Source organism: Eleutherodactylus coqui, chromosome 2 (assembly GCF_035609145.1).
Source record: "Eleutherodactylus coqui strain aEleCoq1 chromosome 2, aEleCoq1.hap1, whole genome shotgun sequence".
NCBI lineage: Eukaryota > Metazoa > Chordata > Amphibia > Anura > Eleutherodactylidae > Eleutherodactylus > Eleutherodactylus coqui.
In genome coordinates this window covers 296279683-296305132 of record NC_089838.1, presented here as the reverse complement: position 1 = coordinate 296305132, position 25450 = coordinate 296279683, and the positions used below count along the sequence as shown (strand labels likewise).

Below are 25450 nucleotides of genomic sequence, written 5' to 3'. Positions count from 1 at the left end.
TGAAAAAAAAACTCATTGCATGTCCTATTCTTGTCTGTATCATGGAGGAGAGTTAGGATATGCAAATCTATGTCAATATGCAGGCAGTTCGTGTATTGGACAGCACACGGACAGGTATGGTGTCTGATACGAGCTGCACCCAAGTCTCTCAGATGCAGCTTTGGCACACAGCAAGTAGGTCGGAGACCTTACACAGAGCTTCAATTTATCAGAGTGTATCTAGCTCTGTGTTAAAAAAAAAAATAGGTTCTGTAAAATATAAATGCTACATAAAATAAAATGGCTTTGTTGAAATTGAAAATGTTGTAGGGTCTTTGCTAGAGATTACCATAAAGAACCTGTAAATATTCTCCCCTCCATTTATCCTCCAAAGTGGCAATCACTCTGATTTGTGGAAAATCTGAAGACTGATGAATCATCTTACCAACGCTACTAACGCCTATATAAGTAGCCCTTTTTTCCTTCCCCCCCCCCTTTTAAGGGTGTTTTATGGGACTTTATATGATGTGAATAACCTATAAAATAGCATCTCAAATTTTTAGCTTTTTTCTTTAGAAGTTTGGTAATATTTTAATCAGTTTATTAGGGAATTGACATGGTCTGATACTGCTATGGTAAAAAGGTACCTTTTACTTTAATATCTGATTGGGGGTTTGACTATTATAACATAGCCTGATAACATATATTGCTAGGCGGCAGTGTTCTTTCATTTGAACCTCTACGGGGTACTCAATTTTTCTTTATTGGCTCTTTAGCCCTCAGTCAGACCTGAACTATTGAGCCACCTCTTGTCTCCTTAAAGACTGTCTCTGGTCTGGTTGTGGACTTTACGTCTATTGGTGGAACTACAATCAATAGGTAGGTCATTAATTGATCCACCCTTCTGCGCAGCTTCTGTTTACATACCGCCCTTAGAGGTGCAGCTTACCTGTTCTATGATGCCATTGGCTTACGGGTGCCTTACCCCCATTAGGGGGGAGGGTCCATGACACTATATAAACCCGAGTGAGACACTGAGCTGGTCATTAGCTGCCAGCCTACCATAAGGGCTAGTGCTGCTGCTTTTTTATTTTCTATTCCTGCTGCTACTGGGGTGGGGATTTCTTGGGATTTAGATATAAACCTACTTACCCATAACTACTTTCTGTTCAACGGCAAGATCTTCCACCAGCTCAGGGGCACCGCGATGAGGAGTCCAGCTGCCCCATCTTACGCAAATTTGTTCCTGGGCTGGTGGGAGGAACAGGTAGTCTTCTCTGAAACTAATGTTACCTGGACCCAACATATCTTGGTTTGGTACCGTTACATCGATGATGTCCTGCCACTTTGGAAGGGAACAAGAATGAACTTCCAGGGCTTTGTCCACCAGCTCAACTTAAATAACATCAACCTTAAAGTAACATCAGAATTACAGGAGAGATCTATTACTTTCCTCGATATTCGTATTACTAAGACTCCACAAGGCCAATTGTCTTCCTCTCTCCACAGAAAGGAAACGGCCACTAACAGTTTGCTTTCGTGGCACAGTTCCCACCCCTTCCAGCTCCGTAAAGGTATACCTAAGGGGCAATTCCTCAGACTCAGAAGAAATTGTAGCTCCGAGTCGGAGTTTTTACGTGAAGGGGAAAATCTCAAACTGAGATTTGCCGAAAGAGGCTATCCAGGTAACATCATAGAACAGGCTTATGACTTTGCCAAACGACAGAACAGAACAGAGTTATTAGGACAGTGGACCAAACCATCTGATCAAACTCTTAGAGTAATAGGGACCTTTGACGACGGTGCACCTTTCATCAGGGATCTCCTACAAAAACATTGGTACATCTTGAAGGATGATCCTGATCTTAAAGGGTTGCTCCCAGATACTCCCCTAATCACCTATAGGAGGGGGAGAAACTTGAAGGACAGAGTAGTAAAGAGTCATCTGGATGCACCATCAGATTTGCACACCTGGCTCACCCTGACACGTATGAATGGCACCTTTCCATGCAACGATTGCCAAGCGTGTACCTTCATTGGTCAAGGGGATAGCTTTCGAAGTGCATCTACTGGACTCAATTATAAGATTCGTGACCACATTGATTGTAAGTCAACGAATCTGGTCTATATTGCCATCTGTACCTGTTCATTCAACTATATTGGAAAGACAATACAACAGTTTAGGAGACGCATCCTTGGACACATAGGGAACATCAGGAGAGGAGAAAAAACTCCTCTGGCCAACCATATGCGGGAAAAACATGTAGGCGATGAGTTTAATATCAAATTTCTAGGTGTTGAACTCATACGTACCCATGGCAGGAGAGGCGACATCAATAAAAAGGTCCTACAGAAAGAGACACAGTGGATCTACAGGATCGATTCGGTAGATCCAAAAGGCCTGAATGAAATGCTTTCCTTTAGTTGTTTATTATAACATCATATGGTTAAAAATGGCCCCTGGTGCTTAGTCCTTGCATGCATCTTAAGCATATTGATGCGGCATCTTGTCCGACTTCACACCAAAACATTAAATATCGCGATGTTCCCACTTCTAAAAAGTAACCCCAATGGGATATCCATTTTTGGATGTTTGTAATCTTCCACTCCATATAATTGGATATACTGGCTTTTGTCCCTTGGGTTTTGTCCCTACATTCATTCTGACCATCTTGATGTTGTATTTTGTCTGATTTCACACCAAAACATTAAATATCGCTCTGTCCCCACCTCTAAAGAGCATTTTCAATGGGATATCCAATTTGGGATGTTTATAATCTTTTATTCCATACAATTGGATATACGGGCTTTCATCATTTTTTCATTTTCTACAGTATGGTTTCATATACTGGATTAGTCCCTACTCTTATATACATAAGGGCTCCGCATATTTGTAATCCCCACGCAGCAGTGATTAGCATGGACAGCATATATGATTCCGGGAGACTTCAAATGACATACTCTCCTTTAAGCATACGTGGGCTGTGTACATAATGGCTCCGCATATTTATGATCCCTACGTGGCAGTGGTTAGCATGGACGGCATATATGATCTTGGGAGACTTCAAATGATATATTCTCCTTTAAGCACACGCGGGCCATATAATGGTATGGTAGACATAAGCATCTTTAATATGCACTATGATCATACTTTTATACATTACCTTTACATGCAGATTATACTATCCTGTGTGCCATACGTTAGCCCAACCAGTATCCTACATATAAATGGGCTGCTTTTCATTACGCCACGATGGATTCCGCTGCATTTCCGTTGCATCAGTACCTATATTATTTTTAATAGTCCCCCGTCCGGACTGAGCATTGTCACCTTAGTCTAATAGCCATTATGCCTGGTTAAGACGGATAGCATCTCGCTCTCCCTGTCAATCGGCCACGTTGGAGCATCTGGACACGGCACAGCGCAATAGCTGGCATCCCCCATATCCCAGCAACAAGGAGGGTGAGTACTTCCGTGCTCACCACGTGATCTTTGATTACGTCATCACGCCCACTCAGTGTATTCACTGTAGCCGGTGTCCCGCGTCTCCCAGCAACAGGAGCGTCATTGCGTCATCACGCCCGTTACGCAATGACGGCACCCACGCAAGATGCTGTCACGGTACGGTGCTGCAAGCGATCGCGGCTCCGTACACAGTCCGTTTTCTCACTGCCAGAAATATTCTTATTCGGGTGGTCAATCTTTGGAGGTCCGAAGGTTTTCAGGTAGAAGTAACACTACATTAATAAAACACACATTTGGGTTCCACCCACTTTGGGGTGGAGCTAGTTGCCCTGATGAACCAGGATTGGTTGCTAGACTGCACACCCATTAAGGGCGTTGCCTAACTGGCCCCATTTAAGACAGGCACTGCCTTTACAGCCTCATTGATCTCCAGTCTACCATCTGGACTGGAGAGGCTACCACACTCTCTATCTCTTCTATTACTATATGCACTACCTATTATCTATATAGGGATACTATTGCAAGCTGCATGTTTGGTCAACCACCATGGTTGATGATTAGGGATAGAAGACCAGGATCATTGTTTCTGTAGCCCAGGTCATTGCACCCTAGGGTTTTTGTTATCCTGATCTTCGGAGTATTTAACTCTTGCTGGGGTTATAGTGTTTGGTGTGTCCATTATTTTCATCGACGGTGGTTCACCGCTCCTATACACTATGACACCTTGCAGCTTGGCTTAAGCTACATGGGCTTCCGGTAACTTTGTGTCCTGGCCCCTATATAGTAACATTAAGGTGACAAAAACATACGCATCCACCGCTGTTGGTTGTAATTGCTCTACCATCAATCAATTAGAGCGTTATATACTTGATTCACAATTTTTCATACATCTAATAAATTACGTTCCTGATGAGTCGCTCACGCGACGGAAACGCGTAGAACGCGCTACAACGATATTAAATTTCTCATTTCAAGTTTCCAAATGGAATATATTTAATTCCATACCTGATATTTTGGATTGAGTCTAGGACTGTATATATAGAATTCATTCTATTGATATCTAGAATTCATTCTATTGTGAATCCGGTTGCTGTCACCTTCATGCAACATTTTTAATATATATCTTTTCACTAATGCTCCACGCGTAATATGAACACTGCATCAGGGTACTTACTTTGATGTGATCATCCATGTCTTATAAACATTGAACCTTGTGGAGACACCCTCTAAGTATCATTTTTCTAAACGGTCACTTGTTGGCTAGTTTAGGTCTCTTAAAGACATATTAAGAAGTAACTTAACTGGGTGCCAGTTCTGCGGTCACTTTTTTCAGGCCTTTGATTATCTGTCAACACGGATATCGTTAGGGCCCACTTGACGCATTTGCATTCATTACCGCACAGCTGTCTATTCTGGCCCCTGGTTTCAGTGGAGTTAGACCATTAGTGATTTTTGTTTTGTGTTGTGTGTGTTTTTTCTGTTAGGGGGTTCTGGCATATTTTAAAATACTTTAAAGGTTATATTTTAAGGGGATCGTCTCAATGATTACTATTTGGTTTTTTGGATTCCTCTGCCGCAGTGATTGGTAGATATAAACCTAAGAGGATAGGATCGTCTATCCCTCACCTAAAAGATTGTATCAGTGTGGCTGTACTAATTTAGGATCTATCTAAGCATTTTTGCTATGATATTAGATCCAATACTCAGGAATTAAGTTGTCTCTGATTTTTCACCAAGATTCAACGTGGGTACTAAGACTATATTTTTGAGCCGTACAGACCCTAATCTGGTTCCTGATGATGCTACATCAATAGCAGTGGAAACACGTTGAACCGTTATTGTAGATTTTTTTTCCTATTGAGTTATACTTGAACCGCCAATTTTCGATCTTTTTAGATCTGATTGAGCTATACTACTTGGAGCCTTGACCCGGGACCCTTCTTTTGGTTCTTTCATTTGAACCTCTGCGGGGTACTCAATTTTTCTTTATCGGCTCTTTAGCCCTCAGTCAGACCTGAACTATTGAGCCACCTCTTGTCTCCTTAAAGACTGGCTCTGGTCTGGTTGTGGACTTTGCGTCTATTGGTGGAACTACAATCAATAGGTAGTCATTAATTGATCCACCCTTCTGACTAAACTAAGACAGGAATGCCTGTTTATGTATAAAGCGGACCTCTTACATATACCCAGATGATGTAACCACTATACGTCGCTGGTGTTTTTGTATAGAACTTGGCTACATTAAGAGAAACTCGTACCAATAGTTGTTTCTCATCTCCAGTTCAGTTCCCCATATCCTTATTGGGGGTCTTGGACTAGGAGTGACTTTTCTGTTTTTGTTTCTCTTCGTGTGTGTCTCACCTAAGACTTGCGTGATAAGCCTTTTTATCAATATATTTATTAAAAGTTATGTTTTAGAGTTAATTTGAACCCTCACAGTGAAATTTAGCAGTGTCACATGTGGAACGAAGGCTACAGCTTCTGTATATAATCATTGAGATTGGCAGCATTTGCACCTATATGGCATTAAACGTGTGGGATTGGAGGTTCTTTTTATTCTCCAGTAACCACGGAGACCAGGGAGACTAAGCCCTTATCAGCTGTGGTATGCACTCGCTAACTGTAGCTGGTGGACGTGATGGGGGCCGTGATGGGGGCCATGATGGAAGCGGAGCTGCGGCTGCATCACCAGATCTTTCAGATGATCTGTTAGTATATGGATTTCCCACATGTGTACTTAATCATTTTAACTGGTGGTGGGTGTCACATTGTATGTGTATATATGTGTCTTTTGTGCATGAAACGAGCTTGACAAAGACCCACTGTGGGTTGAAACGTTGCGGTTTCTCGACATACCATGGGAAATAAAGGTTTTTAACTTTTTTTTACTTCTGCAACATTGATGCTGCCTTTATCACATACCTATTGGACTGTTACTTTGAACCTGGGATCCGGTTCTATTGAGGCGAGCGTCTGCAATCCATATCCACTCACCAGTTTATGGTATTGTTGGTGAGTGCTGCTGGCTTACTTTGAATTTTGGCTAAATCTTTTCTATGGGTAACCCTAGATGTAAAGTCACTGTACACAAACATCCCACATTACAAGGGCCTACAGGCGGTTACATATCTCCTTAGTTATGATCCCCTCATGCCTGAACAACAAACGCAGTTTATACCATCTGCTAGCCATTTCATTCTCTGCAATAATTATTCCCCTTACAAGAATCAATTTTAAAAGCAAAAAAGGATCACAATGGGAATGAGATTTGTACCAACTTACCAACCTGTATATGTGGAATGCATCAATGCCCCTCGAGTCATTTTATACAAAACGTTTTCCTGATGATATTTTATTTATCTGGGATGGAAATAAACCCGACTTGGAATCTTTTATTGAAACAAAAAAGGATCACAATGGGAATGAGATTTGTATTGAAGCAAAAAGGGATCACAATGGGAATGAGATTTGTATTGAAGCAAAAAGGGATCACAATGGGAATGAGATTTGTATTGAAGCAAAAAGGGATCACAATGGGAATGAGATTTGTATTGAAGCAAAAAGGGATCACAATGGGAATGAGATTTGTATTGAAGCAAAAAGGGATCACAATGGGAATGAGATTTGTATTGAAGCAAAAAGGGATCACAATGGGAATGAGATTTGTATTGAAGCAAAAAGGGATCACAATGGGAATGAGATTTGTATTGAAGCAAAAAGGGATCACAATGGGAATGAGATTTGTATTGAAGCAAAAAGGGATCACAATGGGAATGAGATTTGTACTAAGTTACGCCAACCTGTATATGTGGAATGCATCAATGCCCCTCGAGTCATTTTATACAAACTGTTTACAGATGATATTTTATTTATCTGGGATGGAAATAAACCAGACATGGAATTTTTTAAATTGAAGCTTTAAATAGTAATGATTGGGGCCTGGATTTCTCAGATTCCATTGATTCTAGTAATCTAGTATTCCTGGATCTAAACCAATATATATTAGAAAACCAGATACGTACCAGGACTCACTTTAAATCAAGGGACTGAAACAGTTATTTAGACTTTTCACATTGCCAAGCAAAACAAAAGGAAGACTAATATAATATTCCATATGGCCAATTTAAATGAATAGGTATAACCTGTATGTCTGATTGGGATTTTAAGCAGCAATCTGAAGTTTTGATACATTGTTCTAGAGAAAAAGGATACCCTGAAGGGATAATACAATCAGCTTTTAAAGGAGTAGAGGGGGAGGGAATAGTGGCTTGTCTACTAAGGTCAAGTGAAGCCAAAAATGACAACCAAAGAACATTATTCATAACCTGGTATAACTCCCAACACTCCTCATTAAAACAAAATGTAAGCAAAAATTGGGATACTCTACTGACCTTTTAAGCACTGAAATTCCAGAACACCAATCAGTGGTCTTCTACATAAATCATACTTTGAAGAACATTCTAGCACTCTCTCGCTCCCATAGACGGCACTTTTCTCATTTTCGAACCAATTATGGGTTTAGCATTATCAGGCTTTTTCAAATGTGGGTAATGAGGATATAACTGTTGTCAAACATTCACCATAACCCGGAAGGAAATTAAGATGGACAGGACAATATATCAGTTCCCCTGAAGGACTTCATGAACTGCGGTTCAAATTATATCATCTACTTTCTAGAATGTCCCTGTGGACCGATATATGTATGTGGAACCACTCTTAAGCTAAGAACTAGGCTAAACAAACACTGCTGAAATAGGTTTCATGAAACAGTGTCTGCAGACACTTACTGAACCACCATAGTAGTGATCCCTCAGCTGTGTGTTTCACTCCACTAGAAAACATACCTCAGGGGGAATTTTAGAAATTAACATCAATGTTTTGGATCTTGTGGTTGAACACAATTACACCCCAGGGGCTTTTAGAAAATGAGGTTTTATTAAAAAACACTGATTTTATTATCCGAAGGTGAGAAACCAAAATGACATCCATTTTAACTAATATCTTTAATTCTTTTATCGTTCTTTCATATTTCTGATCCAATCTTTACCGGGTAAACTCTATCCAAATTTTTATTCTTAAATTTTAAATTTTTAATAATAAGTTTCAGCATTTTACTATTCTATGATTTGAATTATTTTTAGTAAAACTCCCATCTTAAATCCACTTTTTAACCAACATTTTATATTTTTATAATCCTATTTATATGCTTTTACTATGGCACAAGTCTCGCAACACCCCCCGCCCTCCTCCGTGTGAAAATAGAGTTACATATGTTATATATGGGAGGGGCGTTGATTATAGATTTTCTCTGACCCACTTTCTGTGGCCAGAGAGCAACGAAACTTGGTAGTTATTAGTCCTTCTCTACATAGATGCCACCTAGGGACACACGCTTCTCCCATCTGTTTATGTAACTGTAAACACCTTGCTTGTAGAAGTCGACAGGTTGCTCCAAAAACCACGTTGTGACTTCAGGAAATCAGAATCTCATCATCTGGAAAATGCTTGCCCTTAAAAAATGACTTCACCTTTGGAAAGTGGTGGAAGTCTGATGGTGTGAGGTCAGGTGAATAAAAGGGATGCGGTAGAAATTCATACCTGCGGCCGCGTGCTTCCATTTGGGTAACATGAGTTATAAACTGGGGCATTGTCTTGCAGAAGGCAGACACCTTTGAGGAGCATGCCAACTCTCTTAGTTTTGATGGCCTCCCACAATCTCCAGGGAACCCAGTGAGCGGATACCTTATGCATATGAAGATGGTCTTGGATGATTTTTTTTACACGGACCCCACACTAATCTTGACATTTTGGGCTAGGTCACGAATGGCTACGCAGTGATTTTACAAAATGACAGCCTCCATTTGCTGGATGGTGTGTTCATCAATAGCGGGGTGGGCTCGCCCTGGAATTGGAACCGGTTTAACCAAAGTCTGACCACATTTGACTATGCCAGTTCTTGACTGCATCATATGATAGGGAATCCTCCCCATAAACCACTTTCATCTCATTATATGTCTCCCTTGGTGTGCAGCCTTTCAAGTAAAGGAACTTGATGACTGCTCTGTATTCCACTGTGTCCATTATCACCCCTCGCACCACTTCAGCACCTAAAACAGAAAGACTTATCCGTTCTCAGTTGCAGATTGGCATGTAACTTATATCATTATACAAGTGCAGTTTCAGCATCCTGCGATAAATAGAAGTGGGTCAGGGGAAATCTTTTATGAACGCAAACGCTTATTTTTTTTTATTTACTATAGATATGTTTATTTATGTATTTCCTCATGTAAAATCAAGTAAAACTTGGTTTTTCTAGGTTTTCCTACTTTTTTATTATTTCATTCTCATTTTTGTATTGCAACACTGAAGTATACTACATAACTCTTCTTCCGGGTGATAGAACACCAATCATACGCAAAAATGTGCGCTCCGGCGATCTAAGTGTGCGACTTATCCCCAGTATTTATATATGCTTGAACCCACTTGCCTGTTCGATGGAACGCAAAATTGTGGGCTCAGGCACCATCCCCAATAAGCCTATAATTAGCGGGAAATCACATGCCAGAGCATGGCATAACCACTTCCTTTACATTCACCAACTTACAGACAAGGAGGCCATGTACACTATAAATTAAGTGTCTTTTTGTTCTATCTTTTGTGCTTGATACAGAAGGGACCACCTTCTAAACGCCTTGCACATCCTTTACTTTTGTATGTATATTTACATTGTAATGGAAAATATTTGTATAAAATATTTGGTTATGAATATTTATTTGAATTAAAACTGCACAACAGACAGCATCAAAATATACCAGGAACGCAACTTCACAAACTAGGTTGTGTAACTATACTGAGGGACATATGTCTAGATGAGATAAGAATATCAAGGAGCTTCCACATGTCGGCTCAAGGGGCCTCACACTAAGGATAGAGAATAATGTAACAAAGTTATAAAAGTAATCCTGAACTGGATGTATATGAGTGTATATGTATTTATATTGTGAGACAGTGACCGGCAAAGTGCTGGAGGGCAGATAAATTTCACCTAGGATGGTCTCCTATGCGGCTTTAGGGAGCACTTGGGCAGATACGTGCCACCGAGCAGCCTGGGCTCGGTAGAGGAAGCCGGCAGTCGGGTGTCAGTAACATTAAGTTACTGACACGTTGTAGTGTGTAAGTGGCTCCAAGCCACATAATCCGGGCCGGCTTTTCCTGGAATGGTCAAAGTGATGGGTGGGATGGCCACTCCCACGTACCAGGTGAAGCTGGTACCAGGCCTTATAAAGCCTGGGCCTACAGGTCCTGGAGGAGGAGAGCTGAGACCTTGGCAGGTCTGAGAGTCCTGGCTGTGCGCAGGAGCCATTTGTTTGCAAGTGTGTAGACAGGGACGATCCATGTCTAGTAAGTGCTCAGACGAGCAGGAGTTACTTTATGTTGGCCTGAAGTTAAGGCCTGGGTTTGGCTTTGTTTGCTTTGAAATAAACCCAGGCGAAGCCTGGACTAAAGACTTTATCCCGTGTGTCACTGTCTCTGACTGCTTATGTCCAGGTTGCTACCGATCCTAGACGCTAATCCTCATATATATATATATATATATATATGTGTGTATATGAGTGTACATATGTGTGTGTATGCCTGTGTGTATATAGATATGTACACAAGTGATATTTGAAATGTTACGCCACAGAATCATCATGAAATGTATTGCACAGATCGCATGACCATATTCTTAGCTAAGGGAGACATATGCTGAGATAAGATAAGAACTTGGAGCTACTTGGGCCTCTCAGCACTCTGTCAGGAGGTTATTTACTGCTGACTTAGAAGTTTCTAGAAGATATGTAAATAAAGAATTAGAATGTATCCAATGAATGCCATGTAATGTCTAAGAATTAACCAATCAAAGCTTGGATTGGAAACTAACCAGTAAACGTGCATATAGTTAATTGACCAATGATGTTGTGACACCCCAATGTAAGGGGGCTATAAATAAAGAAGCCCGACATCAATTGGGTGGGAATTCTTTGATGAATCCATAACTTTGTGGGCTCTGTCATTTAATTCCTCCGTCATATGGCGTACTGAAGTCTTGGTGTGAGCAGCCCTACTGCACGGGCCACCTGGACTTCAGTCACAAGGTACACTCTGCTGTCCCTCATCAGGCTATCGCCGTAGCATGGGTCATATGACGTCAGTCACAAGGTACACTCCGCTTTCCCTAAACGGCCATATATTTTTGCCTTAACAACATAAAGCAGCGTCCAATCCAAAACAAGGACTTCATTATACCAGTGACTGGTCAAGGCACATCTAGGGGGTTTAATCTCAAAACTTCACCTAAATGTAAGTGCAAAGGATATTCCTCGGTTCCGTTTTTACTGAGCCTGTAAAACGCTGGAATCTTATTTCTTTTAATTCTGTTTCTTCCTATTGACCGCAGAAGGGAAGTATGCAATGGTACATAATCCCTGTGGTGGCGCTGCAGTCAAATGGAACTTAGGCCGCCTGCGTCCTGTAATGCCAATGCCTATGATCGCTATATAAGCGATAAGGCATAGCAGAGCAGTAGCTCTGCCATGCCTTATCACAGCGATCATAGGTACAGTGCTGCAAGTTTGAGTCCCTCAGAGGGACTCAAATAGTGTAAAAAAAAATAATAAAAATGTAAAAAGAAAAATGTAAAGAAAAAAACCTTTTTTGTGCTTTTTTCTAATATTAGCATAAAAAAGGTAAAAAAAATGAAAACCCCATATATTTGGTATTGACGCGTCCGTAACGAGGTGTACAAAATGCTTTTTATTTTGTATGGCAAAAAGCGTAATTTTTAGCATTTTGCCTCCCAAAAAATGCAATAAAAGTGATCAAAAAAGCCGTACATGCCCCAAAATGGTACCAATAAAAACTACAGCTTGTCTCACAAAAAATAAGCCCTTATAGAGCTCCGTACATAGAAAAATAAAGTTGAATGCAGCTATAGAGAAAAAAGATTTACAAAAAAGGGTTTTTATTGCAAAAAAAAGTGTAAAAACCTAAAAAAAATAAGAATTTTGGTATCGTTGTAACCGTACCGACCCGCAGAAATAATTTAGTGTGTCATTTATGCTGCATGATTAACGCTGTAAAAAAAAAATCTATGGCAGAATTTTCTCTCCCTGTTATCATAGAAAAAAATAAAAGTTTTACGATAGTCTATGTACTAGAGATGAGCGAACGTACTCGTCCGAGCTTGATGCTCGGGCGAATATTAGCGTGTTCGGGATGCTCGTTACTCGTAACGAGTACCACGCGATGTTCGGGTTACTTTCAGTTTCCTGTCTGAGACGTTAGCGTGCTTTTCTGGCCAATTGAAAGACAGGGAAGGCATTACAACTTCCCCCTGTGATGTTCCAGCCCTATACCACCCCCCTGCAGTGAGTGGCTGGGGAGATCAGATGTCACCCGAGTATAAAAGTCGGCCCCTCCCGCGGCTCGCCTCAGATGCCTTGTGAGATAGCTGAGGGACAGTGCTGCTGGTGCCGGAGCTGCTGTAGGGAGAGCGTTAGGAGTTAGTGTAGGCTTCAAGAACCCCAACGGTCCTTCTTAGGGCCACATCTAACAGTGTGCAGTAGTGTGGAGGCTGCAGTTAGCAGTGTTGCACATTTTATTTTTTCCAAATCGGCCGTGCAGAGCATTGCGCCCTGCATTAATACTACAGGGACAGAATTGTGTAGGCAGGGCCAGAAGACATTTTATTGATTGAATATAGTCAGTGGGCCTTTCCTTGAAAAAAAAGGGAAAAAATTCTATTTGGCCTGCCTCTGACAGTCCTCAGCGTTCTGGGTACGTGTGTGGTGGGTGGAGAACGTAAACAAAAATCATACGCAGCCAGCTAAGTTTAACAGCAGGCTTGCGCCAATTTATTTCCTGCCTGGGAAATCACCGCTCTGCTGTAGTTAACTCTGCAACCCTGCAGTTCTGTGACACATTTGCAGGGCCAGAAGACATATTTATTATTGATAGAATATACGCAGTGGGCCTTTCCTTTAAAAAAAAGGGAACACATTCTATTTGGCCTGCAGGCTTGTGCCAATTTATTTCCTGCCTGGGAAATCAAATCACTGGTAATACAGCATGCTGAGGGGTAGGGGTAGGCCTAGAGGACGTGGACGCGGCCGAGGACGCGGAGGGCCAAGTGAGGGTGTGGGCACAGGCCGAACTCCTGATCCAGGTGTATCGCAGCCGACTGCTGCGCAATTAGGAGAGAGGCACGTTTCTGGCATCCCCACATTCATCGCACAATTAATGGGTCCACGCGGGAGACCTTTATTAGAAAATGAGCAGTGTGAGCAGGTCCTGTCGTGGATGGCAGAAAGTGCTTCGAGCAACCTATCGTCCACCCACAATTCTGCGCCGTCCACTGCTGCAAATCCGAATCCTCTGTCTGCTGCTCCTCCTTCCTCCCAGCCTCCTCACTCCACTACAATGACACATGCTCAGGAGCGGGAACACTCCCAGGAACTGTTCTCGGGCCCCTGCTCAGATTGGGCAGCAGTGGTTCCTCTCCCACCAGAGGAGTTTATCGTCACTGATGCCCAACCAATGGAAAGTTCCCAGGGTCCAGGGGATGAGGCTGGGGACTTCCGGCAACTGTCGCAAGACCTTTCAGTGGGTGAGGAGGACGATGACAATGAGACACAGTTGTCTTGCAGTGAGGTAGTAGTAAGGGCAGTAAGTCCGAGGGAGGAGCGCACAGAGGATTCTGAGGAAGAGCAGCAGGACGATGAGGTGACTGACCCCACCTGGTTTGCAACGCCTACTCAGGACAGGTCTTCAGAGGGGGAGGCAAGGGCAGCAGCAGGGCAGGTTGCAAGAGGCAGTGCGGTGGCCAGGGCCAGACCAAATAATCCACCAACTGTTTCCCAAAGCGCACCCTCGCGCCATGCCACCCTGCAGAGGCCAAGTTGCTCTAAGGTCTGGCAGTTTTGCACAGAGACGCCTAACGACCGACGAACAGTGGTGTGCAACCTTTGTCGCGCCAAGATCAGCCGGGGAGCCACCACCAACAGCCTCACCACCACCAGCATGCGCAGACATATGATGGCCAAGCACCCCACAAGGTGGGACGAAGGCCGTTCACCGCCTCCGGTTTGCACCGCTGCCTCTCCCCCTGTGCCCCAACCTGCCACTGAGATCCAACCCCACTCTGAGGACACAGGCACTACTGTCTCCTGGCCTGCACCCACACCCTCACCTCCGCTGTCCTCGGCCCAATCCAGCAATGTCTTGCACCGCACCGTCCAGCCGTCGCTAGCGCAAGTGTTTGAGCGCAAGCGCAAGCGCAAGTACGCCGCCACGCACCCGCATGCTCAAGCGTTAACCGTCCACATAGCCAAATTTATCAGCCTTGAGATGCTGCCGTATAGGGTTGTGGAAACGGAGTTCTTCAAAAGTATGATGGCGGCGGCGGCCCCGCTACTCAGTTCCCAGTCGCCACTACTTTTCCCGATGTGCCGTCCCAGCCCTGCACGACCACGTCTCCCGCAACATTGTACGCGCCCTCACCAACGCGGTTACTGCCAAGGTCCACTTAACAACGGACACGTGGACAAGCACAGGCGGGCAGGGCCACTACATCTCCCTGACGGCACATTGGGTGAATTTAGTGGAGGCTGGGACAGAGTCAGAGCCTGGGACCGCTCACGTCCTACCCACCCCCAGAATTGCGGGCCCCAGCTCGGTGGTGGTATCTGCGGCGGTGTATGCTTCCTCCACTAAACCACCCTCCTCCTCCTCCAACGCAACCTCTGTCACGCAATCAAGATGTGTCAGCAGCAGCAGCGCGTCGCCAGCAGTCGGTGTAGCGCGTCGTGGCAGCACAGCGGTGGGCAAGCGTCAGCAGGCCGTGCTGAAACTACTCAGCTTAGGAGATAAGAGGCACACGGCCCACGAACTGCTGCAGGGTCTGACAAAGCAGACCGACCGCTGGCTTGCGCCGCCGAGCCTCCAACCGGGCATGGTCGTGTGTGACAACGGCCGTAACCTGGTGGCGGCTCTGCAGCTCGGCAGCCTCACGCACGTGCCATGCCTGGCCCACGTCTTTAATTTGGTGATTCAGCGCTTTCTGAAAAGCTACCCACGCTTGTCAGACCTGCTCGGAAAGGTGCGCCGGCTCTGCGCACATTTCCGCAAGTCCCACACGGACGCTGCCACCCTGCGGACCCTGCAACATCGGTTTAATCTGCCAGTGCACCGACTGCTGTGCGACGTGCCCACGCGGTGGAACTCTACGCTCCACATGTTGGCCAGGTTCTATGAGCAGCGTAGAGCTATAGTGGAATACCAACTCCAACATGGGCGGCGCAGTGGGAGTCAGCCTCCTCAATTATTTTCAGAAGAGTGGGCCTGGTTGGCAGACATCTGCCAGGTCCTTCGAAACTTTGAGCAGTCTACCCAGGTGGTGAGCGGCGATGCTGCAATCATTAGCGTCACCATTCCTCTGCTATGCATCTTGAGAAGTTCCCTGCAAAGCATGAAGGCAGACGCTTTGCGCTCGGAAACAGAGCCGGGGGAAGACAGTATGTCGCTGGATAGTCAGAGCACCCTCCTGTCTATATCTCAGCGCGTTCAGGAGGAGGAGGAGGAGCATGAGGAGGATGAGGAGGAGGGGGAAGAGACAGCTTGGCCCACTGCTGACGGTACCCATGCTGCTTGCCTGTCATCCTTTCAGCGTGTATGGCCTGAGGAGGAGGAGGAGGAGGAGGAGGAGGATCCTGAAAGTGATCTTCCTAGTGAAGACAGCCATGTGTTGCACGCATTCTGGCCACTACGGATTACTGGGTGTACACACTGCTCGACCCACGGTATAAGGAGAACCTTTCCACTCTCATTCCCGAAGAGGAAAGGGGTTCGAGAGTGTTGCTATACCACAGGACCCTGGCGGACAAGCTGATGGTAAAATTCCCATCCGACAGCGCTAGTGGCAGAAGGCGCACTTCCGAGGGCCAGGTAGCAGGGGAGGTGCGGAGATCGAGCAGCATGTACAGCACAGGCAATACAACAGTCTTTAAGGCCCTGGACAGCTTTATGGCTCCCCAGCAAGACTGTGTCACCGCTCCCCAGTCAAGGCTGAGTCGGCGGGAGCACTGTAAAAGGATGGTGAGGGAGTACGTAGCCGATCGCACGACCGTCCTCCCTGACGCCTCTGCCACCTACAACTACTGGGTGTCGAAGCTGGACACGTGGCCTGAACGCGCGCTGTATGCCCTGGAGGTGCTTGCTTGTCCTGCGGCTAGCGTCCTGTCAGAGAGGGTGTTTAGTGCGGCTGAGGGAATCATCACAGATAAGCGTACCCGCCTGTCAACCGACAGTGCCGACAGTCTTACACTCATCAAGATGAACAAAGCCTGGATTTCCCCAGACTTCTCTTCTCCACCAGCGGACAGCACCGGTACCTAAGCAATACGTAGGCTGCACCCGCGGATGGAAGCATCGTTCTCTCTCACCATCCAAAACGGGGACATTTCTGCTTCATCAATCTGTGTATAATATTCCTCCTCCTCCTCCTGCTCCTCCTCCTGAAACCTCACGTAATGACGCCGAACGGGCAATTTTTCTTAGGGCCACAAGGCTCGCTCATATAATTTTTCTTAAAAATTTTTATACGTTTCAATGCTCTTAAAAGCGTTGAAACTTTAACTTGAACCAATTTTTCATTCAACTGGTCTGCCTCCAGGCCTAGTTACCACTTAAGCCACATTAACCAAAGCGATTAATGGGTTTCACCTGCCCTCTTGGTTGGCCATGGCCAATTTTTCTGATGTACATTAGTACTGTTGATACAGCAATTTTTGTGGGCCCTCGCCTACAGTGTAATCAAATGAATTTTTAGCCCACTTGCATTACAGCTGACGTTACATCCGCTGTGTTGGGCAATGCAATGGGATATTTTTATGTACCGCCGGTGGCTTCCTGGCACCCACCCATGCTGTGGGTCCACAGAGAATTTTAAATGCATCTGTTTCCACTTCTAAAGAACCCCAGTCAGACTGGGGCATGCAGTGTGGGCCGAAGCCCACCTGCATTAAGCACAACATTACTACCTCAGCTGTGTTGGGCAATGCAATGGGATATTTTTATGTACCGCCGGTGGGTTCCAGGGAGCCACCCATGCTGTCAGTCCACAGGGACTTGTAAATGCATCTGTTTCCACTTCTAAAGAACCCCAGTCAGACTGGGGCATGCAGTGTGGGCCGAAGCCCACCTGCATTAAGCACAACATTACTACCTCAGCTGTGTTGGGCAATGCAATGGGATATTTTTATGTACCGCCGGTGGGTTCCAGGGAGCCACCCATGCTGTCGGTCCACAGGGACTTAACAATAGGGAGTTGTACCTGCCTGTGTCTATGAATTAAAAACCGCGGTCTGACTGGGGCATGCAGACACCTTGACAGAATGAATAGTGTGTGGCACATAGGTTCCCCATTGCTATGCCCACGTGTGCAGCTCCTGATGGCGGTGGCACAGGATTATATTTCTCATTGCTTCTGTACAGCATTGTGGGCTATCGCCCCGCCCCTTTTAAAGAGGGTCGCTGCCTAGCCGTGCCAACCCTCTGCAGTGTGTGCCTGCGGTTCCTCGTCATGGCAGACGCACTTATAAATAGACATGAGGGTGGTGTGGCATGAGGGCAGCTGAAGGCTGCGCAGGGACACTGGGTCGTGCGGGGGGGTTGGGCAGCATGTAACGCAGGAGAAGTGGCAGCGGAGTGTCATGCAGGCAGTGATTGTGCTTTGTTGGAGGTAGTGTGGTGCTTAGCTAAGGTATCCATTGCTAATTAGGGCTTTTCTGAAGTAAAAGTTGTTGGGAGGGGGGGGGGCAGACTCTTGCCGGTATTGTGGCTTAATAGTGGGACCTGTGAACTTGAGATGCAGCCCAACATGTAGCCCCTCGCCTGCCCTATCCGTTGCTGTGTCGTTCCCATCACTTTCTTGAATTGCCCAGATTTTCACACATGAAAACCTTAGCGAGCATCGGCGAAATACAAAAATGCTCATGTCGCCCATTGACTTCAATGGGGTTCGTTACTCGAAACGAACCCTCGAGCATCGCGATAATTTCGTCCTGAGTAATGAGCACCCGAGCATTTTGGTGCTCGCTCATCTCTAGTCATTATTCATGTTCCTCCTCCTATGTAGTATATTTAATCACGTGCCCTTGTGGGCTACAGTATGTAGGGGAGACAATCCAAGAAATTAGATGTAGGATTGGACAACATAAAAGTACCATTCGTACCAACAAGCTAGACCTACCCATCCCTCGCCATTTTCATGATGCTGGGCATTCCATCTTTCAGTTGAAATTCCGAGTGATTGACGGAGTATCCCCGTCAATTAGGGGTGGTGACCGGATTGGTGCACTAAAGAAAAAAGAATTGCGCCGGATCTATTTATTAGATACATTAACCCCAAAAGGAATTGAATCAGGAATACGATTGTGGCTCATTCTTGTAGCTGTCTATATTTGGTGTCAGTATCTTCCTCTATATATTTATATTTTGTACATTTTGTAATGAACATGATTTTAACTGCTGTTTTTTTGCTTTTATTATCACAGATATCGTGTGGTCTCCCCTGAATATGGCGCTCTCCGTGCCCACCTGTGGTCTCCCTTATTGATTATTCTGTACATCAATATATTTGGCCTTACTATTTGGAGAATTATATATGCATCATGTGTGGTTATTTAATCATTTTTCACATTTTTTGTATCATGATGCGAATACGATATATGATGTGCAGTTTCTATATTCATGCATTGTTATTATAAGGTCCCTTGTCTGAGAGATGTAGTTAGCTTCGTAAATGGGCTGTGTCCTGTAAATTATACATGCATGATAGTGATCTGGAGTTACACGCATACAAATTAGTAATATGATTAGCAAAACAAAAAGGTATATATAAAGGAGGTCCCCTTGATTGTTTTTGCATGATTAATTGCTATTGAAAGGTAGTTATGTGGATGTAGAGCGCTGAATGCGCTCCATGGAACACGCAGGCGCAGTGTGGACCAGGGGAGTGTGGAACGCTGGATGCGCTCTACTGAATACGCATGCACAATACAATTCACGGCTCTCGCGATATCTCGGACAGCACGGGACATCATCCCTGAGATTGCGCAGTCGCAGAACTCCAATGAAGATGCCGGGCCGGCACGGAGGACGCCATGATAGCGGTCGCTTGTAGCGGGCGTGGATGAAGGAGGAGAGACCACTCTGTGACAGGTTGTGATTTGATATGCAATTAATTGTTTGGTATATACAGTATATGTGTGGTATATGGGGGTGATTTTATACTTGACAAAGACGCAAGTCGAAACGTTGTAACCTTTTGTGGAAGAAATAAAGAAAAACCTGTTTGGAGATAACATCGCTTATGCTGCCATCATACTTGCTTTACTTTCGAATTCTTGGATCTGGCTGGATCAGGATCTTTCAGGTGGCTATGCATATTTAAAGTCCATCCCTTATGAGGGTGTGAGAAGTGTGCTGCTGATATACTCTTTTCATATCGAAGTTTTGAAGTAGATGGAGATAAAATTAGGTAAAAGGTACTGCTTTCACATGATAGTTAGATATGATTGAGAAGAACCTTATCAGACCAGTCTTCTATCTGTTTGCTTTCTCCTGCTCTTTGGTGATGGATGACTGGCTGGCAGGCTGTAGGATGCAGCTAAACGCTCATTATGTCATTACATTTTGTGTATTCAGTTTAGGTCTTGTACCAGGATAGAAAAACAGACCCCTACATATCTGAATACACATCTCATGATGTGACATTTGGCCGAACAGGTTTTATTTTGTCTGACTGTAGCTGAGAAAAGGTGAAAAATAAGAATGAACAAAACAGTTCTTGGGACACCTTGCTCTGTTGATGGTCTAGATTCTAATAATTCTTTGTGTATTCTACAGGTTGCACTGAAGAAGTAGACCGCTGGATGATATCTTTCGATATATCTTCTATTTCGAGTAGCACTGCAGTAAAGTTGGTAGAGCTATGAGTTTGTTTTTCATCTTTTGGAAAAGACACACATCATCACAGTCGAGATCTACCACTTCAAGGAAGGCCAAGAGAAGCTCTTCATGGGATCTTTCAAGGCTAATCCTACAGCCAAAAGGAATAAGCCTTGGAAGATCTTTAATCTGACCAGAATTCTGCAGAATTCCATCTACTGGGGAGAGCCAGAGCTAATGGCAAATTACGTTTCAGCAGAGGACCTTGTACCCAGCAAAGCTGTGGATTCGGATCAGATTCCCCAGCAGGACACAGAACCTCTCGCTGAGCCACATGTTCCATTAGACAGAGCAATGCTTGTTGTCTTCGCCAGGGAGAAGCTAATGAGACATTTTGGCTCTCCCAGCCTTATCCAGACTATACAATCCTCGAAGTGCATCATTGCTGAAAGAACAACCAAAAGGAAGTGGGTTACGGAGACATAGGAGGAACCACCACCTAAGATACCACTTGATAGTGAACAGCATGCAACTCAGAACCATGGAAGTGGGTGGACCTTTCTGTAGAAGAGTAGACATGTGGGTCAAGTTTGACAAGATTGAATTGGGCAACCAAATTGTCTACCCAAAAAATATACAATGCTTATAGGTGTGAGGGAGCATGTCCAATTCCACTCACTGAAAGCTTTCAGCCAAACTAACCATGCTTTTATAAAACTATTAACCATGTATAACTAAATTACTCCAATTTAGCTGGGACAGTATTGTTACATGTTCATTCCTTATTACTAATACATGTAAACTTGTCCCATATTTATTGACAACAAAAATACAGATGGAGCAATCCTCAACTTCACTGGCGTGGCATACTACATAGTTATTGCAGCACACCTATGCTATTTGTGTAGCCTGGCAGTTATTACAAAGCGATTGCTACACAAATGATAGTTCGGTGAGTTAAGCTACATATCTATCTAGTTGAAAGGGTTGTGCCAAGATAGAAAGTTATCCCCTATCCTCAGAATAGCAAATAACTATATGATTAGTGAAGCTCTAACTGTAGGACTATCACCAATCCCAAGAGAATGGGCCACAGGGGTCACCACACAAATGGACTAGCGTCCAAGCATTCACACTACTACTCTATTAATTTTAAAGAAAGTACCAAAAATTGTGCTTAAAATGGACAATCTTTGGTTTTCCTGTTGAAATGAAAGGTGTAACAGCTCGCATACATGACCTCCACTCCAACCATGTGGGGACTTTCAGGAACCTTATTTCTCAGATTAATACGGTGTGAAAAATCACCTTAAAAGGAGTTAGAGATTGAGCAGAGATGTGCACACGTGTTCATGACACCACTGAAGTATAAGGGAGTTATGAAAACAGCCAACGAAGGATGCATACAGACTCCAACAGGTAGAATAGCAACCAAGTTATACCTGCTCTCATAAGTGGACATGACAAATGTCAAAAGTGAAAGAGCCTTTTAAGAGACATAAGTAAATTATAACGGCAAAATACTGTCATAGCTTGTGTTAGGTAGGCTCTGCTTACAGATGGGTTCAGAGACGTCATTGGAGGTTTCATTGGGATTCCTGCCACTTTTGACAGGTAAGAATAATGCAGCCTGTGAGGCCATCTTTGTTGTTAAGTTTGGTAAAAACCTCTTTAGACACTAATGGACCCGTTTATAAGTCAGTAGGTGTTATGATAGATTTGTGATAGAAGACCTGAGCATTGATATATATCATAAAATGCCACCAACCTCATTCTAATATATCGCTCTTGTGTTTTCAGAGTTTGGTCAAGTTGTATGATACTGAAAAAGTCGAGTGCCTTTCCTGCGTCCCCGTGAAGATGAGCGCACTTTCCATGCTTATAAGCAAGAATGGAAAAATCTCCCTGAAGCACCACGAGGAAATGGTTGTAGAGGACTGCGGATGTAGCTGAGGGATTCCTGACATTTAGTTGAATTTGCCCGTCTATGTAAATAATATAAATAGGATATTTATATAAAGATATGTATTGAATGACTTATAGGCCGCCTGCACACGGGCAGAAATCCCGCCGCGGGATTTCCCGCGGGATTTCCGCAGCTGAAAGTTTGCATAGGAGTGCATTACAATACGCACTCCTATGCAGACGGCCGCGGTTTGGCCGCGCGAAATCTCGCGCGGCAAACAAACCGCGACATGTCCTATTTTTGTGCGGGGCACGCACTCACCCGGCCGCCGGCTCCGGTCTGCGCATGCGCCAGCTGCGCGGCAGCCGGCACATGAAAGAGCCGGGGCCGCCAGGCGCGGGAGAGTACGCGCTCGTCCCTGCAGGCTCTCGGGTCAGGTCCCGCGGCGAGAATTCTCGCTGCCGGATCCGACCCGCTCGTGTGCAGGCGGCCATACTGTGGACATTATTTTGCTTATTACTTGTTTCTATATATGATTTTTAGCATGAGTGCAGCTCTTTTACATAAAGGCATTATGCAGTCACTAATAACAGACAACAGACCAGGGGCGTAACTATAGAGGATGCAGGGGATGCGGTTGCACCCGGGCTCAGGAGCCTTAGGGGGCCCATAAGGCCTCTCTTCTCCATATAGGGAGCCCAGTAGTATGAATCAAGCATTATAGTTGGAGGCCCTATTACAGGTTGTGCACTGGGCCCAGGAGCTTCAAGTTACGCCTCTGCAACAGACCCAAACTATTTCAGTCCATGTGTGATTTATACTTAGAGGGGCTTTTGAATTTTTCATTACCCATTTGGCAATTCTGAGTTGAGGGGTTACAGAAGTCACAGACAGATGCATGACCCTTTATTTCACTGGTGGGAACCACTAAAATATAACTTTTATTGAAATTTTATATAAAATCAGGGGACTCCTACCTAAAACACAAACACATATCTAGATAATTATTAGAGCAACAGGACCAACTAGTGGATCTGGTTTTATGGTTTTATGCTCCATAATATAAGTACGGACACTCTGATGTAAGTCGTTGTGTCAGGATTTGCAAACCTATGGCAAAATGTCCATTAATAACAGATGCTTTATTACATAGATATCATGCTGGAGTGCTATAATGGACACATTTACTGATACAGCACACTGTGCACCACGATGAAAAGCACAGTTGCTCACGCACCATCTCACTATGCGCTTTTATTTAAGATTAGTGCTCTACTTTTAATGATAATGAAGAAAATGGAGCAGAAAAATGAGCGAGGGAGCGTTAATTACTCCCATTGGAGATAACTACTATGTATATAACCCTATTTATCTTCCATGTTTTCCCCACTTCCAAATAGGAGACAATGTAGGGTAATATATCACGTGCTCCAAGACAAAAGGAGCTGTGGTTACCAATGCTTTACTAGATACTATAATACGCACAGCTATACGATAATCTGGTGGTTATTGCCCACTGCTCCTTTTTTCTTTCATCCCACTCCTAGCTCAGATATGCTCTGATCATAGTGCAATCAATCATTAGTGAAGTCTGCATTGGTGATTGCAGATCTCCCTTCAAATTGAGCAGATGAACAGCCCCCAATGTGCCTGCTGCTTGTTCTCATGTGGCTGCTGATTTATTGAGCCGTGTCACATATTGTTACAACTAAATGTTGGAGATGAATTACATAAGGCCGCCTCTCGTCCAGTTTGACTGTCTAAACTCCCTCAACATGTTAAGCTGTGATAATGGACTCACTAGCTCATCAGGATGGCATTCAGACATTCCTAACAGCCTTGACTGGGGGCTGTACAAGCAGCACATGCACACACACAACCTCTCAGGAGCAAGACAACTTCATTTCTGGCAGAGCTGGTAAGTAGCAGTGTCACCTGTGTTTAAATAGCATCTGCTCCGCCCACTGGCTACAGAGGCCCGCCCATAATGCTCCAATCAGAGCCAAGTTACCTTGCCGACATTCCTCTGCCCCTTTCAAATTGTACAATAGAGAGTCCGAACCCGCGTATGTGCAGACTGGCAGCCACACAATACCAGCCGCCCATAGCTCACCATGGTGATAATAGGATGTTGCCGGGCTCAAACGAACCTAAAGCACATGTGCAGCAGCAGAAGCCACACATACAGACGGGCAGGAGGTCCCTTCACTCTCCCCCCCCCCCCCCCCCCCCAGAATATCACCAAGGCTCATGTATTTCACATTTGGCTGACTACACTAATGTATCGTGCATGTACAGCTCACAGACCAAAGACTGGCATATACAGTAAAAAAAGGGGTTATAAACCCAAAAGGGGAATCACTACTGCTGCATTAAATGGCTTAAATACGACAATTACATGGGGAAGACAGAAACAATGTCCATTAGCAAATATCAGAGAGGAGTTGAAGGGTTACAACTAGAGATGAGCGAGCATACTCGTCCGAGCTTGATGCTCGTTCGAGTATTAGGGTGAATTCACACGAACGTATATCGGCTCGGTTTTCACGCCGAGCCGATATACGTTGTCCTCGTGTGCAGGGGGGGGGGGGGGAGGCTGGAAGAGCCCAGGAGCAGGAACTGAGCTCCCGCCCCCTCTCCGCCCCTCTGCACTATTTACAATGAGAGGAGGCGGGACGGGGGCGGGGCTAAGTGCCTTGAATTAGCCCCACCCCTGTCCCGCCTCTCCCCATTGCAAATAGTGCAGAGGGGTGGAGAGGGGGCGGGAGCTCAGTTCCTGCTCCTGGGCTCTTCCAGCCTCCCCCCTGCATATGAGGACAACGTATATCGGCTCGGCGTGAAAACCGAGTCGATATACGTTCGTGTGAATGCACCCTTAGGGTGTTAGAGATGCTCGTTACTCGAGACGAGCACCACGCGGTACTCGAGTCAATTACATTTCCTTCCCTGAAATTTTTGTGCCATTTTCTGGCCAATAGACATGCAGGGAAGGCATTACAACTTCCTCCTGTGACGTTCCAGCCCAATCCCACCCCCCCTGCAGTGAGTGGCTGGCGAGATCAAGTGACCACTGAGTATTTAAAGCTTTCCCGCCCGCTACTCGCCTCAGA

At 44.8% G+C, this 25450-nt stretch overlaps 1 pseudogene; it reads left to right on the top strand.

Moving 5' to 3' along the window:
- Positions 1–1186: 1186 nt before the first annotated feature.
- LOC136610211 (uncharacterized) lies at positions 1187–22387 on the top strand (annotated as a pseudogene).
- The last annotated feature ends 3063 nt before the right edge of the window (positions 22388–25450 follow it).